We start from the raw sequence: 19,327 nt of genomic DNA, 5'->3' as shown, positions 1-19,327 counted from the left end.
CTCTCTTGACGATGTTCTTGCAAATGAAAATAATGACGATGATTCTTCATAGGTAAGATGATGATAATGATAGGATGATATTGTTCCATCGATAGGATGATAATGATGCTCCATTGATAGGATGATGATGTTGATGCTCCATTGGTAGGATAATGATTCCTCATTGATAGGATGACGATAATGATAGGATGATGATGCTACTCCATCGATAGGATGATGATGATGCTCCATCGATAGGATGATGATGCTACTCTATCGATAAGATGATGATAATGCTCCATCGATAGGATGATTGACAATGATCTATTGATAGGATAATATTGATGAAGGTCCATTGGTATGATGATGATGGTACTCCATCGATAGGATGGTGATGATGCTTCATCGATAGGATGATGATGCTACTCCATCGATAGGATGATGATGATGCTCCATTGATAGGATAACGATGTCTCATTGATAGGATGACGATAATCCATTGGTAGAATGATGTTGATCCATCGGTAGGATGATGCTACTTCATCGATAGGATGATAATGCTCAATCGATAAAATGATGATTGACAATGATCCATTGAAAGAATAATACTGATGAAGATCCATTGGTAGGATGATGATAATAAAGATCCGTCGGGAGGATGATGATGATGATAAAGATCCGTCGGTAGGATAATGATGATCTATTGGTAGGATAATGATGATGATTCATTGGTAGGATAATGCTCATCAATTGGTAGGATAATGATAATGAAGATTCGTCAGTACGATGATGTTGATGAAGATGAAGATTCGTCGGTAGGATAATATTGATCAATTGGTAGGATAATGATAATGAAGATCCGTTAGTAGGACGATGTTGATGAAAATGAAGATTCGTCGGTAGGATATGTTGATCCATTGAAAAGATAATGTTAATGATCCATTGGTAGGATAACGCTCATCCATTGGTAGGATAATGATAATGAAGATCCTTTAGTAGGACGATGTTAATGAAGATGAAGATCCATCGGTAGGATAATGTTGATCCATTGGTAGGATAATGTTAATAAAGATCCGTCGGTAGGATGATAATATTCCATTGATAAAATAACTATGATGTCCCTCAGGGTGATAGCATTATCTCATTTGATAATACTCTAGGAATGTCCATCTGGGTGATAAAGACGATATCCCTCTGGGTAGTTCACATTATCGCGTCTAATATTGACAGAATTCGTGAATATTCTTCAAGCGTTCTTAATGCTGAAAGATGTAATCTTGTGTCATCGAAAATGCTTGTATATGTTGAGAGTGATGCTTTCACTTGTTCTCATCTTGAACACTTTGTTTTCGATTTGACTCATGCTTTGCTGAGAATTTAAACGAGGTGTTGTTGCTCGTATTCTGAACTCTTTCTTTTTCCTCTGAAAAACTTCACAGACTTTCCTGCATTCACAGAAAAGTTGGCAATTTGGGGAGTTCCTCACCCTTTTAACTTCTCCATATTCGTTTAATAGAGAAATCTGATGAACTTGAGGCAATTTTATAGACTTGCATCTACAGAAAAATTGTTAGTTTTTAAAACAAACTAATCTGTGTTGACTTTTTCAAATCGCTTGCTCTTTGTCTTGCTATCTTAAGTTGATCACTCTGATTTCCTGCTTCTCGATAGACAAGACAAAACATTTTATGCAAAAATATTTGAAACATATCGACAAAATATTTAAGAAAAAGGTTTTCAAAAAGTTATAATTGAAAAAGGTTACTGCCAAGTGTCATGTCATGTCAAGCTTAAATGAATGTCATAGGTTCGAAATTTTGATATGTCCGATAGCTTGTTCTGGAGAATTCAAAAATCCTTAAAGCTTGGAAAATTTTGACATGGTTCCCTCGAAATCTACTATAGTCGAGAAGTTTTGTAGTTGACTCTGAAATTCAAAGGTGTGGGAGATTGCCGCAGTTAACTATGAACTTTAACAATGCCAAAGATCATTTGAAGTTAGTTTTAAACTTCAAATCATGCTCGAAATATTCAAAATTGACTACAAACTTCTAGTGACGCTTGAAGAAATTTTTGAGGGAATCTTAAAAATATATGTCCCAGTTAGATGTCTTAGAGTATCTCGAACTGTTGATATATGACTTGTAGGATTTTTGAGACCCTCTCAAAAATTCTGTCTCAGTTGCAACCCTCAATGTATCTTCATTCTCGATTTATTGGAGAAAATATCTTTTATTTAGAATTTTTGAGTCCCTCTAAAAAATTATGTCCCAGTTTCTATTGTAAAGAAAAATAGAAATCTTATGGGAGTTATGACCGAGCCGTCGTGGCGCCTACGTATCCCGTTGAGGCAGGAATCAGGCTAAATGTAGTTTCTCCTCACGGATTAACAGAAATAGGAAATTAAACGAGGAAATGATCGAGGCCGACATAGGCCGCCTACGTATCTCATTCTTGAGAATTCAGGTCGAACGTAGTTCAAGTACAAAAGAAAGCATTAAAAAGGGATAAAAGGGTGACCGAGGCCGACATAGGCCGCCTACGTATCTCATTCTTGAGAATTCAGGTCAAACGTAGTTCATTACAAAGAGATAAATTCTAAACATAAACGATTACAAACAAATAAAAGCGATTGCAAGGAAAAGATAGAAATCAAATCTTCAAACATTCTATCTTTTTACAGCATTTAAGTAGATTGGTGACTTGTGAGATTCAATGTTCATGCTCAACCAAGTAACATCATCAAACAAATGAATCAATGTGTTCTCTAAGCAAACTGATGAGTTCACTTTCTTGTGCTTTTGTCATATAGGCACTAGTTTTGATTTCTTTGATGCATTCATCATTTTCTTGATTCACTATTCCGATCTCTTCTAAATTCGGCTCTTTGTAAATTTCGAACTGTCTGAACTCCTCAACCAGGTGTTTGGGTACCGTGATCTTCTCATTGTAGTCCTCAAATTCTTCTGTATCTACCCCATTTTGTTCAATCAGCTTGTGACATGACATGATATTGACAGATTTGAAAATATTTTTCACTGAAATCATAGACAGATATTGTTAGATAGTAAATATAAAGCAAGTAAAGCAAAATTTTTGCGATAAAGAAGTTTTTTTTCATTGAAAATAAGAAAATAAGAATTTTGGCCATGACGATAAATCATTTTGCCTTTTTTCTTTTTCAAAATATAAGGAGGGAGATTAAAACATGGTGAGGCAAAAATAGAGTAAATGATGGGTCTCGAGCCTCATTCGGAACACCACCAATTTTAGAAATAACATATAAACAAAAATGTCTATGTCTACCAAGACGAGCTAGGAGTCAAGAGTGAAGAGGATGTCCCATTATGCATTTGCTCATTTGACTCGATGTCTAGTATGACTGGTGTCTCGATCATCTCATCAACCACAATATCACCTTCTTTGAACCAATTTTCGATTCCTCCCCCTAGACCATTTTGCATTGGAAAGGACTGATATAAGTGAGACAATGATTTTGGAAAAGCTTGATCGATCTTCTGCTTGTTCTGACCCTTTTTCGGCACTAAAGTGAAAGCTTGATGAGGTGCCATGATCACAAATTTGGATTTCTCTTTTTCAGTCGTAGAGGCTATAACTTTCTCAAGCTTTTCAAGATTGGCTGAGATTATAACTTTCTCCACATTCAAATCATCTTCGATTTCAATCATATTAATAGTCATCCCTTCATGATTCGGCATGGGGTTACTATTGACATTAGGAGTGACAGTTTGAAGAGTGACGACCTTTTGATCTATCAAGTCTTGAATTTCATGCTTCAAGTTGATACAATCCTCAGTAATATGCCCAACACCTCCTGAATGGTAAGCACAATGAAGATTGGATCTATAAAGCTTGTAGTTGACATTGATATTTTTTGGATCAATTGCATGTATCAGGCCAACTGATCTCAATCTCTCAAAAAGTTGTGTCCGTCTCTCAACCAAATGAGTAAAGACTCTAGAAGGTTTTTTCTCAACACGTGGGTGAGGAGGATTGTAGTTATTTCTTGGATGTGAAGGTATTTGACGGTAGTTTGAAGGATTTTGGTGAGTTAGTGCTTGCATTTGGAAATTTGGGTATTATGGAGCTCGGTAGCTAGGAGGGGTATTTTGGTAGTACGGGGTGGAATTTGATAACTTGCTTGGATGTTTGAACAATTAACTGATAGAGCTTGATAATATGGATGGGTATTTTAGTAATGTGGAGATGGAGTCTGGTAAATAAGAGATGGAATTTGGTAACTCGCTTGGTAACTCGGTGGTGTAGTTTGATAACCTGATTGGGTATAACAAGCTGAATATGAATTTTGTGGAGCTCGAGGATAACCTTTGTAAGGTGAAGATTTTCTAAAGTGCCCCTTTCCATCAGGTGCGCATGAAATAGAAGACACATCATCTCTCTTCTTTTTCAACAATCCTAAATATTCGATTAGGGCGGCAATGCGAGAAATCTTTCCGGTTTTAATCCCATCTTCGATAGCCTCACCTACCTTAACTATCTCCACAAATTTTGCTCCAATGAGCAACATTATCCTGCCATAATACTCTGGCTCTTGAATGCGTATGAACACTTCAACTATCTCTTTCTCAGACATAGAGGGTCGAACCCGGGCAACCTCTTTCCTCCACCTATACGCATATTCACGATAGCTTTCAGTGGATTTCTGCTTAATTTTTTCCAACGAATAACGATTGGGAACGATCTCCACATTGTAGGCGTACCGTTCGAGAAAATCCTTAGCTAGTGCATTCCAGCTAGACCATTGCCTTATCTTATGAGAGGTAAACCATTCCAACACTTCTCCACTTAAACTTCGGGTAAAAAGCCGCATTAACAAGGCTTCATTCCTGCCAACTCCTACGAGTTGGTCACAGTAGGCTCTCAGGTGCGCCAATGGATTCCATGTTCCTCCAAAAGTGTCAAATTTTGGCACTTTAAACCCTTCCGGGAGGTCTAGATTCGGATGGATGCACAGATCCTCATAACTCAATCCATCGACTTCAGAAATACAGTGCAACTCTTTCATAGCTTTCCTAATCTCTTCTTTCATATATTTAGTTTGGCTGCCTCTTCCTTTGTCCTCCACTCTCTTTCATGTTCCTCATAGTGATCAAGCTCGAAACAGTTGACATAGGGTTCATTTGGAATTGGAATTTGAAAAGTAGTCTTTTGAGGCAATGGTGGAGCAATTGAGGGATTCTGGGTATTTTGAGTGGCTTGGTAATTTTGGGGGAAAGTCTGGGGGTTGGTATGCTGATTTTGGTTATGGGGGAAGGTTTGTGGATTGTTAATATTTTGATTTTGATGTGCAGGACAAGCTTGCGGGTTGGCATTTTGATGAGGAGGGAAGGTTTGGGGGTTGGTACTTTTAGGAGGAGGTGACGCTTGGTAAGAGACGGAGGTCTGATGGGGATTTGGGGCGGTTAGGTCGATGATTGAGGGATTTTGAGCGGGGTTAGAGGGTAGGTTCTGAACCTGTTCCACGCTTGGAGAAGGAAAGTGGAGTGGATGTCTTCCATTTCCTGGAGGGTTAACCAAAAATATTGGATTCGGTAGATCTTGTCTTCTTTGTATTTCAACCCTCATTTCGGCGATCTGTTGTATCAATTGCATAACTAATTCATTTTGATCAGCGACAGTGGGTTGAGCCATAACAACATCAGTCAGGTCAATCTCTTCATTGTTATCACCTATTACTGCCTTTCCTTTTTGCAAATTTTTATCGGGGAAGGAATCTTTGGGGGCCTTAGATCTTGTGAAATAAGAATGACCAGCCAGCTTATCAACACAGACCAGTTCTAAGTACCTGACAAAGAAAAATAACTCAAAAGATAAACGTGTTAGTCTATGTAGATGATAAATAATATAAAATATCACACATATGACCACAAACAGATAAGGAGTTGCTCCACTTGAAGATAAATTAGCCCACGTATTTAGAGAAATGACTAAATAGATAGGAATTTGTCTATTTGATTTTGATCTTAGTGAATAAGAAAAGTTGACTCGAGTCGAGATAAGGTCGATTGTGTTTTTCATTAACATACTTCTGATTTTCGATTGATATGAAACTATAATTTCTTTGTAAGAGTTGAAAGAAGATAAAATTTCTCAAAATGGGTACCGAACCTTGAAAGGCTGCCTATATATCTCAGGAGGGAGAATTCAGGTCCTACGTAGTTTGACCAGCTTAAATCTCCTTCGATTTGAGATAAATGGTTAACTTTTATATTTTTTTGATGAGAAAGTGAGATTTGAAAAATGGAGTTCGAATTTTGTTGTGAAACTAAAGACTCAAAGAGTATTTGGACGCACTTTTGATAGTGACTTGATAGTTGTGCTTAAAGGGTTCTAGAAGATAATTCGAAGAGGAATGAGCTAGAATATCTCCAAATAAATAAACATAATCATACAAGCATTTATAACACATAGATAATTATTGCGCGTTCTAAATAGATATGTTACCCTTTTGTGCCAAGGGTAGGCCTAGAGATTTGAAGGATGTATAACATCGTTTGAAACATTGCATTGCCTCGAAACCCGAATTTATACAAATTTTACGAACAAAAGTGAAAAGGAATACATAATAGGGAAAATGGATACAAATGACCAATCTCACGCAGGGGTACAATCCTAAACTATGCTTCCATGGACGGTTCTTCCTTTTGATTCCTTGTCATCTCTGAATGTCCACGCTTTTGGATGAAATGGTAACTTGACGCTTTTTCGACTCGAACAAACTATTAAACTCTCAACCCCAAGAGACAATGTTTTGCAAAATGACGTTTACGTCCTTCAAACACATAAACATGAATGTCTTTTATTGACCAATGGGTCAAATCGACACAATATGGGCTTCTAATGGGCCCAACACGCCTTGGGTGTTGGGTCAACTTAGTTCAAAATGCGCTAAAAGTTGAGATTTGGTTTCGCTATATGCTAGTTGACTAAGAGTGACTTTTGAAAGACCGGGAACCCAAGTGGACAAATTAGGCTGAAATTCACGACAATCATTGAACACATGACGAACCAATAAATTGTCGATCATTTCGAAAAAGGGTTGAGTATAAAAAAGTCCAGTTGCTGTTCCGCAAAACCGTCCTTTAATATACTGTACATACAATAGGAAATGCCATGAAATGCAATGACAGTTATAACAGTTTAAACATATTAAGCACAAATAAGCAATTCAACAATTAATCAAATAGTCAAATCTTATAGTTAGAACTTAATTAAGTCCCCAGCAGAGTCGTCATTTCTGTTTAACTCGAAAAAGAATATAAAAGGAAAATGACTTAGTTTTTGAAAAATCGATCAAACTTATGGTTTAAGAGAAATCGAATTTTCAAAAAAATAGAGTCGTCACTTAATTTTTTAGCAAAAATTAAGAAAAAACTTAAGATTTTCAAAAGACCCAAACATATTAAAATCAATTGAAAATGAAAGGGTTCGAAGTTCAATGTACATTCCGAGAAGGTGTTAGGCCCTCGAAATGTTCGCTAACTTGCGATTGACCGGCGATTTGACTTAAAAATAACTTTGACCAATTTTAAAATTTTAACGAAGTAAAGAACTCATAACGACTTTGACTAATTTTGAAATTTTAACTAAGTAAAAGAACTCATAACGACTTTGACTAATTTTGAAATTTTAACTAAGTAAAAGAACTCATTTATTTTAACTAATTTTTTAAATTGTAACTAAGTAAAAGAACTCATTTATTTTAACTTATTTATTTATTACTATTATTATTATTATTTTTTATCATTATTATTTTTTATTAGTGTCATTTTAATTATCTTTAGGGGAGATGAATTAAAGGAGAATTTTTCTAGAAGGGAATAATTTAAATGACAAGACTAATATTAAAATAAGAACTAAGTATTAAAATACATATACTTTAATTTGAAAAAATAAAATGAAATGACTGTCCTGGGGAATTTAATTAAATTAAATCGTAAGATAATTAAGTGTTAGTCAAATACAATAAAATAAGTAAGAGAGGGAAAGAAAATATTCAAATTTAGACCTATTACTTCCCAAAAACATTGGGCCAAAGATGCTGATTTTTTAACTTTAAACCAATTTCCGTTTTTGTATACACAAGTTGTATATCAGTGCATACAACTCGTATATCAGGCCTGTTTTCGGCATTTGGGGATGTATATCAAATGTATACAACTCGCTTCAACTTCCAACAACTGTATTTTGAATTTATGCCTAGTATTTCCGCATTCGACCTGTATATCATTGTATATTCTGCATATATTTTGCATATTCCTTTGTATATAACGTGTATACAACCTGCTTTTTGGACTTCCGGGGCCTGTTTCAGCTTCTTTTTCACCGAATATATGAGGATGACTCGAAACGACTCAAGGATATGCAAAAGTGGAGTCCAAAGTGAACTCGGATGGAGTTTCATATGCAACAAAAAACGAGTATAAAAATTAGTGTACGGATTAAGAGAACAATTACGACGTAACTTAAAATTAAGATGAAAGTGGCTTAAATATTTTTTGAGATGAAAATATTACTAAAGTCACTGTTAGACCAAATTAAGACCAAAAGGTCACTAAATTCAACACAAAATAGGAGGTAATAAAACTTATACTAAGGTAATGAAAATCAAGCCACATGGAACTTCCAAAGCACATGCCCACACATATGTATATATGACTAAAATTTATAAGCAATAATTGATGCAATCCAAAGATACATTAAAGAGCTAACATCACCTCATACAATACGAAACTAGATTTATCTATGGAAACTTAAGGTTGCCGGTTTGTCATATCAAAGGATCAAAATTGAAGACAATAGCCAATTAACTCATTATAGGCAAAAGAAGAAAATAACTACATTTAAATAACTAAACTAGGCAACATAAGCAAATATGTTAAACAATGGCATAATACAAAACAATGTTCATATCACTGTTGAATATTAACATTCAAGTAAATAACTAAGTTAAACAACAAGTTAAAAATCAGAAGGATATTTTTAGACTTTGGACAAAGATGGGGAGGGCTATTTTTTTTGGAAAATAAGAGTAATCTTAGTTAAATCGTTACATTAAAATGGTAGAGTTACAAGCATCCCGTCATGAGTTTAAATCCAAAGAGATATATACCACTCAAGTTGATCGAAAACAGAGGATAGATATATCTACTGCGTGAATTCAAACTAGTATTAACAAGGAACCTTCACAATAAGAATCATCAAGGCCATAATCTTTTAAGTCTACTCAGCACTCACAAATATGCCTAATTGGATAAGATATTAAAATAAGAACCTAAAGCCATGCTTGGATTAACTAGATCACTGATGACATAATCCTCAAAATAGCATCAGATTTTCGAACAATGAATTTAAATGAAAGCTTTCAGGACATTTCGATAGTAACAAATTAAAACATAGAGGTTAAGGCTGTCTCATTATACACAAACCCATATTACTATTTTAAACAACAATTTCACATTCTGAAAAAAAGAAAGACATACCTTAACACTTAGATACAATTCTAAGGGAAATTTTAACAAAATAAACAATCACGATTTCAAAAAATTAGTTAATCTTGTTAAAATTCTACTCAAAATAAACACACAAGAACACTTTTCTTTAGTTGAGGGGTAAGGGTGTGAAGCAAAATACATGAAGTTTCTACTGTTTTCTTATTTTCAAACCAAAGCAACAACAGACAGTGAGAAATGAGGACATTGCACCATAAAACTAGCTACTACATCATCCTAATTCATGCATTATAGCACTAAGAGAGTTCAAACGGAAAGAAACAAATATAGATATGCAATTACTTCACCAAACAGAGAACAAATTAACTGAAATAAAAATGAAATGAGAGAAGAGGAGTTGTTACCTTTTTCGGAGCAGCGAACCAGAACAACCGAGCTAAAGATGACAAGCTTTCACCACTGAGACGTGACTCCGAGGATTCCAATGAACAGTAAAAATGTCCTGTTCGGAAAAAGAAAGCAGAACCTAAAACACTCTGTGTGATATTTATGGACTTTTGGGTCTATTTTTACCCCAAGGAAACTTATGTTTTTCAATGTATCCTTTCCTTTTTACCGACTCCAAAACTTCCAACCTTTTTTTCCCCCCCTCCCCCCTTAACAAATGAAGGAGAAGGGGATTTTATTGGGGAAATCTAGGGTTCGGATTTGGGGGGGGGGGAAATAGGAACCACTTTTTAGGGAATTCAAAATTCGAATTCCTTTTGGATAAGGTGCCAGCTCGAATTGGTACAAATCTCCAACGGATTTGGAATGGAGGCTGCTTGATTGAGAACAAAGACGAGCAAGCACACGAGATTGAGACATCTGGAAGATTCTTCGTACGGAGAGGATAATGGAGAGAGGAGAGAGCGACGCGCTGGAGTTGCCGGACTCGGGTCGCGATTGCTAGACTAGTTCTGCTCGCTTTGTCTCTGGAATTTTTGGGTTTTCTGGAAGAAGAACGCATAGGGGTTGTCTGGTGTATTGCTGGAAATAAAATAAAATGGGTTGGGTATTTGTTGAATTGGAAATTGAGAAAATGGGCTGCTGAAAAGGAATAAGACCCAAAACTTAGATGGGTTAAGGATAAAATTTAATTGATTAGAATTTGAATTTAAGCTTTAACCATATGAATTTAAATTATAGCCAATTAGAGATTTAAAAGGTAGTCAAACTTAGTTAATTAGGATAAGTTCGACTAATAATTAAATAAGATGAATTAATATAATTAATTTACGAGCATCTTAATCTTTAACGAATTAAAAATAATTAACTTACTTATGAAATAATTAATTCGAATATATAAACTAATATCAAATGAGCTAATTAACAAAGCACTTAAAAAGTAAACTCTTTTTTAAATGATTTTCTTTTTAATGTTCGTAAAATGTAATAATCATATACAAAACTATATAAATATATATATATATATATATATATATATATATATATATATATATATATTGTTTTAAAATTATAAAAATGACTAAGATTGCTTCAAAACTAAAAAGAAGCTTGAAAGTTAATTCTTATCGGAAAGGGTCAAAATTGGGTGTCAACAATTATGACAAATGAAAATGACATGACGGTGTAAATCATCCATATTATTATTCATATTGCTTGAACTCTTTTTGTAAGTGTCCTTTTACCCATCAATATTGTTCACTTTATCCCGAATATTAATCTAGTAAACATCTTAAAATAAAATTGTTACAAGTTTTGAAATTTGAAAAATGTCAAAAAGTTATTTTCACAAATTTTACTCTAAATCACTCAAAAAAAAAATCAAAAACTAACTTCAATTTATATTCATGTTCAAACGTAACTCTAATTATATATCCAAAACTTACTAAAATTGTTGAAATGTCTTATACAAACTTTTTTTACAGCTTGCCTACCAAAGGGGCAAGGCGAAACAAAAGGCCTTATAGAGCTAGAGGCAAGACGAATATCACGACCCAAAAATGAGGTCATGATGGCATACACCCTGATAATCCAAATTGGTGTGTAAGCCAAAAGAAATAACACATATGAGACTTCCAAAGGAAAGTCAGACCACAACAGAAAGAAATGAAACACAACAAGAAAATTTCCAAAACCTAGTATCATAAGCATAAAGAACATCTAATACATTTCTAGAATGTGGAATACATCTCAAGTCTTCAAAAGTAAATTAAAGACTTTAAAAGATAGATGGAGACCAATGGCGATCCGGAAAAAAGGATCTCACGCAACTCCGAATGAGAAGAAATCGTTAGATCCAATCAGCCACTACGAAAATCACCTTGACTAGGATCTGCATAAAAAAGATAATAGAAGTAGGGGTGAGTACAATCCACAGGTACTCAGTAGGTTAGACCCACTGAGTATAAATAACTAAATAGACTTAAGAAGTAAACTATAAACGCTTCCACATGTATACACAAAAGTCCAATTCTGATATCGGTGACACCAATTTATATAATAACGATGCGAATAAAATAAACACATAAGGATATAAATAATACTCGAATTTTCAGATAAACAAGTTACACAACACACCAAAACTGGTCAATGCAATGCAATGAGATGCTGAAATGATATGGTGGAATCAATGTTGTCGCACAACCTATCGTATACACTTTTTCGAGCTTTAGCTTCTAGACAAGGACCCATGGGGGACTCGTAGTCCATATACCAATCTCAAAATCTCAATATCTCATCAACTTGTCACCTAGCTCGTGGTCAAGGATAAATGTAAGGTATCTCATTTTTCTTCTAAAAAATAGTATTTCTCCACTTTCTCATATTTTCATGAACAATGATATGTTGAATGAGGATGAATGCATCACAAATACATACAACGCAAAGGCATAATTAACTCATCAAGAATTTTGAATATCATAAAGTTTCCAAACTCGATAAGTCATGAAACACACCCTTAAATGATAGGGATAGTAGAAGAATCCATTTGAAATAAGTTTTTACCATTTAAAAAACTTTTCTTTCATTTTAAGATGAACAAATATCAACTCATGCCCCTAATTCGGGCATCTCAATGTCAAATATAACAAATAGGCTACTTAACCCCTCACTTAGGCAAATTCTCAATTATCACATATGTTCAACAATAATTAAGGGTGTCACATGAGCCTCCATGCAAGCTAAACATCACAAATAGACACCATACATGCTAAACAAGAAAGTCAACACTTATCCACCTCTAAACTCATACCACAACTCATTTCACACTTGACTTCCTAAGAAGGATTAATTATTCATCTCAGTCTAAAAGAGGGATAACCAAATCTATCTCGAAGGCCAAAACTTCACCCGGACAACTCTACCGAGCACTCCCTAAATCAAATGATCCCCAACTATCAAGAATGGAAAGAGTTCATCAAAAGGAGTCCAACGATATCCATATTGCTAAGGTTAGGAACCGAGGGTAAAATAGTCCAAAAATCTCTTCAAAAATGGGAAGGGTAAAATCAGATTTTATTTAAAAATTATGTTCTATTAGTAACAAGGAATTTGTGGTTGAAAAATCCATTAAAATCGAGTAAAAAACAAGTTCCAAATCAAGAAATTTATTCATTTTTTAATTTGAAAAAAACAAAAAACAAAACCACATTTGTAATCTTCATTTTTAAGTGTTTTGGAAGAAGAAATTAGAAGAAAACAATATAAAATCGATAATGGACTTATATGCACAAGTTTTTTCTCAAGAAAATGCTTTCAAAGGCTCCCTCCCAAGCTCCCAATATGAAAAGAATGATAACAGAAAGTGAAACGGGAAGAAATGAGATTGTTTTAGCCAACGAAAAGAGTTGTTGACTTTCTGTTGATCACCTTTGATTGTTGACCACACATTGACCGCGGTCAACTGCACCAGCACTAGAAAAAAAATAAATTTCTATCTTATTAAAGTCTCTGAACAGATCATCGAGATTCATTCAGGATCCGATAAAAATAAACCAAATATGCTATCCCACTAATTTGATATTTCGAACTCAATAAAATTGTTGGATTTCCGAAAAAATATAGTTATGATAGAAATACCCTTCCAGACCTCTCTTTGGCCTAAAGTTCAACTTCTCGCTCAAACACCCAAATCTAAACCTAAGGCCTCGGAACTCTAACCAACCACCTTACTATACCAAACTCGACGTTTCTAACGTAAGGGAACTAACAGAATCACCATCCGATGATCGGATCTCAAAATGTTGACCAAAGTCAACTATATCAATATAATTCAACTCAAAAAGGCTAAAAATCACCAAAATCTCACCCGATCGCATCAGGGACCACACTAACCATTTTCGCAACGCAAACAAAACATGAAATGCTAAGGGGAAGGGAAAAATGGTCATTTCACAAATAAAAGTAGTTTCTCAAGAAGTGGGGCGTTACAACGAAGCCCATTGCCTCGTGCTACGAGGTAGATTAGCCTTGGACAATTTTTTCCTTTTCTATCCCAACTTGTGGGCCCTCCTAGGTGTTTTTAACTAGTATAAATATCCATACTTAGTAGTTTTTTTTAGCAGAGAGCGAACGTATTAGGAGCACATAACAAGATTGAAAGCGAACTATTACAAGGGTTACTTCTTCATCCTTTGCATAGCTATTTTTTTACTTGTTTATGAATTCTAGCTTTTGTAATAAGATTACGAATGGATAATCTATCTATATAGAGTTATAGCCATAGTATGAACATCCTAATTTATGAATTGTTTGTTATTGCGTATTCTACCATCCCTGCCTTGTTTTCTTAATTTTATGTTTATTATTTTGTGGTTTTGCGATTCATAAGATAAATCGATAATTCCTAGTGAAACTTGGGAGATTAAAGTTAGGAATACACATGAGATAAGGGGACTAGGGTTCGTCTGCGGACGAATTGATGGCTATGATGAAGACATACCTAGTTTAGCCTACTTGACTTAAATTCATAAATGCATTCAAATTGATTTAACTATACCCACTCAATGATGTAATTAGAAGGCTAATCTGGGTAGGAGCTTAGACGCTCAAGAGATCATGACCATATTATCAACTCTGTGACTCAACAAGTTAGTAGATATCTTAAATCAATTTAACAATGATAAACAAATATGATGACATTACGAAAGCAACATAGCCCTAGGCTTTAATAACTTTGTGAACAACTTCTATGATTTCATTCTCATTTACTTATGTTACTTCAGTTATAGTTAGTAGATTAAACAAACAAATAACTCTATCTTTGAACTAAATAACACTTGTTCTCATAACAATAATAGTTAAATAAGTAGCTTGTCAACAACCAAGTCCATGTGGGATCGATAATCTGATTGTTTACACAATCACTTATTATTTGCAATCACATATATTTACATGTTCGGATGAGCACATCTATCTTATGAAATATCCTACCATATTAACTCAACACCTTTTTCAGATTGATATGTTATGTGTCACAACAAATGAAAAATGTCGTGATGTTGTAAAAATCATCCTTATTATGATGATATTACTTTGAACTTTTTTTATAAGTGCCCGTTTAGCCATTGATATTTCTCACTTATTCTCGAGTATTATTTTGGAATTTATGTTGAAACATATATATATATATATTAACCAGAATTTATGTTGAAACATAACTCTAATTTTAAAATGCTTTTTTCAAGTATTTTTTTTCCTTCAAATTTTTCAATTTTTATATCCAAAAGCTCACTAAAATTGTTGAAATGTCTTGTACAAACTTTAGTGAAAAAGCAAAGTAATAAAGGTTAGAAATTCGAGAATGAATGAGATGGTGCCACGGTGACTGTGAGTAGTAGCAGGAAGTTAAGACTGGGAATGCAATAGTAGTACGTATAACTGAGCACACTGCAAGCAAATAACATTGCTAGTCGTGCCATATTCGATTCACCCATTCATATCCCCTCTCTCTCTCTCTCTCCCCCCCTTTTCATATATACACATAAATGTACATGCATCTGTATGAAAAATTAGCCATTGTTTGACAATGAGAAACAAGAAGAGTGTTGAATGCTTGCAGATTCAAAGGTGTGTGAGCCTTTCTAATTTTTTTTTTGGTGGGGTGGTGGTGGTGGTGGTTTACCATCTTGCTTACACTATAACATGAATTATTTGAGAAATAATTTTGATGGTTGCTTGTATGGTTGCCAAATTTTGCTTCTATTAAGCTATCTAAGCTTGTTGGGGGTCTTTTTCTTCTGTTTTTGGCCCACCTCTTGCTTTGATTTTTCATCGTCTTGGTGTTCTGCAAATGGCTAATAGACACTGTTTAAAAAAGCTCTTCTTTTTCTGTTATTTAGCATTTTACTCTTATTTTTTTTTCTTATCGTTGATGTCTGAGGAAGAAAAACTACAGTATACTGGAAGTGCTCTAGAATTGGGATTAAGGGTTTTCTTGGTTGTAAATGTGATGTTTTTTGCTGTTCTATTGTCAGAATTTTTTTTACAGTGGAAGTGCTAAATTGGGCCTTGTGGTTTGGTTTACATAGTTCTGTAATGTGATTCTGTAGCTTTCTTGTGTGGATATCTTAGTCTTGCATTTTGGTGAAGTTACAAAATGTGTGTATGTGTGTGAGGGTGTTGTGTATTTCTTGTTTATTTGAGCATATATTCTTCGTTTAGACTTGAATGCAAGTAAGGTTTGTTTTTCATAATTTTGTGATCATGCATTTCTGTAAGAAACCACTCCTAATGTTTTTTTGGGGGATTCTGTCACTTGTTTAAAGGGTTTCAATTTTCTTGTTCTCTAAACCACTCCATATGTGTTATTTAAGTAAGGATGGTAAGTTATCATATTAGGAAGTTCTAATTCTTTGTTTCTCTGTAGTTCACTGAAAATGGAAAGTGACAAGTCAAAAGGAACAGGACCTGGCTCTATGGATATGTACAGTCTGGTTAAGTTTAGGTTAACTTCCTTAAAAGAAGAAGAATCAAATAATATATTTGGAGTTGGAGACCTTGTTTGGGGAAAGGTAATGTCTCATCCCTGGTGGCCAGGACAAATATACGACGAGAGTCTAATACCTTCTCCAGTATGCGATGCCAAGAGAGATGGTTCAGTTCTCGTTGCCTTTTATGGTGATTATAGTTATGCATGGCTTGATCATAATCAAATTATCCCTTTTGAACCTCATTTTGAGGAGAAGTCAAACAAGTCAAAAATTCAAACTTTCTTTGTGGCTGTTGAAGAAGCTATTGATGAGCTGAAAAAGAGAGCAGTACTTGGCTTGACTTGTTCCTGCCTGGGTAATTTTCAGCCTACAAGAATTGAAGGACTTTATAAAGTTGATGTGAGCGGGTATGCACCTGGGACCATTTATTCATCAAAGCTGATTAAAAAATCTAGAGATGGTTTTCATCCACATGGGATGTTTTCATTTGTAAAGAAGTTGGCCATGTCTCCAAGATCTTTGCCAAATAGTGTTTATGGGATAATTAACATTGCAAAGGTTACTACTTACAGAAAAGCGGTTTTTGAAGAGAATGATGACACTTATGATCAGGCATTTGATGAATTTGAAAAAGGTGTTGACACCTATGTTCAGACATTTGGAGTGAAAGCCTCAAGCTCAGAGGATCCTGTAGAATTTTCGAAAGACGGAAATCAATGTACCGGTAATATTTCATACTGTATGATTTGTTTTCTAGACCATTGTAGTAGTGTGTTTTTTTTGTTTATGCCAGGAACAAATCCTCTTTTTAATTGCATCACCTGAGAAGATTCAGATGACTAAATAGGTCACCTACAGGCTACATCTAGAGTATGTAGTTGTATAGATGTAATCAAGCTTGGGTGGGCGTTGCATTTTATTGTCCTTACAAACAGAATTTTTCTGAAGCATAAAGTGGATGTTAAAAGAAGGAGACCTATGTATAACGGCACATTGAATTTTACTGTCCTTACAAATAGAACTTTTCTGAAGCATAAAGTGGATGTTAAAAGGAGTCGACCTACGTATAATGGCGAGCTATAAACTTTGATGTGCTTGTTCTGTCGGTCATTGGAAAGTAAGACCAACATCTGGCCAAAAACCAACAAATGTTGCTGCCATTCTGTTATGAAAATAATCTAATTGTCGATTGACACGTCTTTCCTAGCCCTTAGGTGTCTTGAATACAATACTTCACAAGGTAAAATAGTGTGCATACACCATACCTGTTTGTGCTTTCAGCTTTTCCATCAGTGCATCATCCAAAATTTCATTCTCATGGTCAGTTTGTTTTGGTTGTCTCCTCCTAAGTGCTCACTCAATTGGACAAATGTTTGTTTCTACAGATTTATCGTGCATTCTATTGCCTATTTATTATCCTAGATAAACACTAGTATTCCATATTTAAATAGAGAACACACTGATTTATTTTTTTGTTGTTCCTTTCCTTTTGATGCATCTGTATCGAAAGATGGGGCCAAATCGTTTGAATATCAAGGGGATTCCTCCAAGAAGTCATGTAAAAGAGAAACTAAAAGGAAGAGGAGGGAAGAGTCTCCACCAGATGACCAGGGTCGTGAAGGCAAGTTCCGAATGGATGCCTTCTTTGACCATCTAGTAACAAAATCAGGTGAAGAAACTGAGAAACATAACGAGCTTAATGACTATGGAGCAGAACTAGGAAATGTTACTGATGCAATTAAGCATTTGAAGCAATCCCCATCAACTTTTTACGAAGAGAGTTATTTTCCAGATGAACATGAGAAGACTAACAAAAAGCAGACGCTCTTCAATTGCCAAGACGAAGAAGAGTTGAGGGGCTTCAAGTCCTTGCATATGACAAAGAAATATGGTGACCAAACACTTTGGACACTCCAAGGGGATGACGTTGACATCCAATCAACATTGTCAGTGGAGTCTGAAAAGAAGTTCACTGAGGAGCCTGAATGGAAAGCTGAACCAACTATGCTGGTAATAAAGTTCTCTCCTCAAACTATGCTTCCAACTGCTTCAGAATTAAAAGCCAAGTTTGGATATTTTGGGCCATTTGATGAATCAGCACTCCGTATTTCGTGGGGTTCAGCAACATGTCAGATTGTATTTCTGAACAAGTGTAATGCTCAGGCTGCATATGACTATGCAGTCCAAAGTAGAAGCTTGTTCAACTCTGACGTGAACTACCACTTAATAGACTTTGATGGTTCAGAAAAGTTAATGGGAGAATGTTTTGATGACATTCAATCGTTTAAAAGTGAACCACATCATATGTCATTCCAAGAGTTGCCTTTGCAGTTCGATACTGAGATGAAGCCATTACCCAAGGAAAATTCAAAATGCAGGGCTGATGTAGAAGAAAAGGCATTTCTCAAAAGTAACACAGATACTAAGTCCATTGTTTGTGACTATCCAGAGGTTGATGTAAAAGTCAATATTGATTCTGAAAACAGTTCAGTGGTCCTTTCTGAAATCTTGTGTGCTTCAAGTCCCGTTTCTTCTAGCATTCAGTATAAGCACAAAGTTGACTGTCTGGATGAGACTGTTGTGGCCATTAATGCAAAATATTCCATGGATGAGGGATGGAAGAGTCATTATCAACAAAATCTCAGTGCCATTAGCACTTCAGATTTGTCACTTCAACTGGCTGACCTTTTCCAAAAGTGCAATGAAATTTTGGGTGGAATTGATGAGTCACAGAACCAGTTCAGCAACCAGAGTTAACTCAAATGAATGATAAGATTTACTGTATGTATGCTGATGGGAAGGATGAATGCGGAGAAGAAGAAAAGAAAACTTATGATATAAAGCATTATATATACTTTGTTTATGGCTAGTTCTTATTTACTTTTATCTGTAAGTGATTTTGCCCGGACCTTTTAGTAG

At 35.0% G+C, this 19,327-nt stretch overlaps 1 protein-coding gene and 1 pseudogene across 2 annotated transcripts in view; one reads left to right on the top strand and one right to left on the bottom strand.

Moving 5' to 3' along the window:
• LOC125812189 (mitochondrial thiamine diphosphate carrier 2-like) overlaps nucleotides 1-19,327 on the bottom strand; it is a 252,341-nt gene that overhangs the window by 23,023 nt on the left and 209,991 nt on the right. The gene's annotated exons all lie outside the window — the stretch shown is intronic.
• LOC125812251 (PWWP domain-containing protein 1-like) lies at nucleotides 15,461-19,174 on the top strand (annotated as a pseudogene).

This window comes from Solanum verrucosum, unplaced genomic scaffold (genome assembly GCF_900185275.1).
Source record: "Solanum verrucosum unplaced genomic scaffold, falcon-dt-bn FXZP01000115.1, whole genome shotgun sequence".
In the NCBI taxonomy this organism is placed as follows: domain Eukaryota; kingdom Viridiplantae; phylum Streptophyta; class Magnoliopsida; order Solanales; family Solanaceae; genus Solanum; species Solanum verrucosum.
The sequence above is the reverse complement of the archived record's forward strand: the minus strand, read 5'-3'. Positions and strand labels throughout refer to the sequence as shown.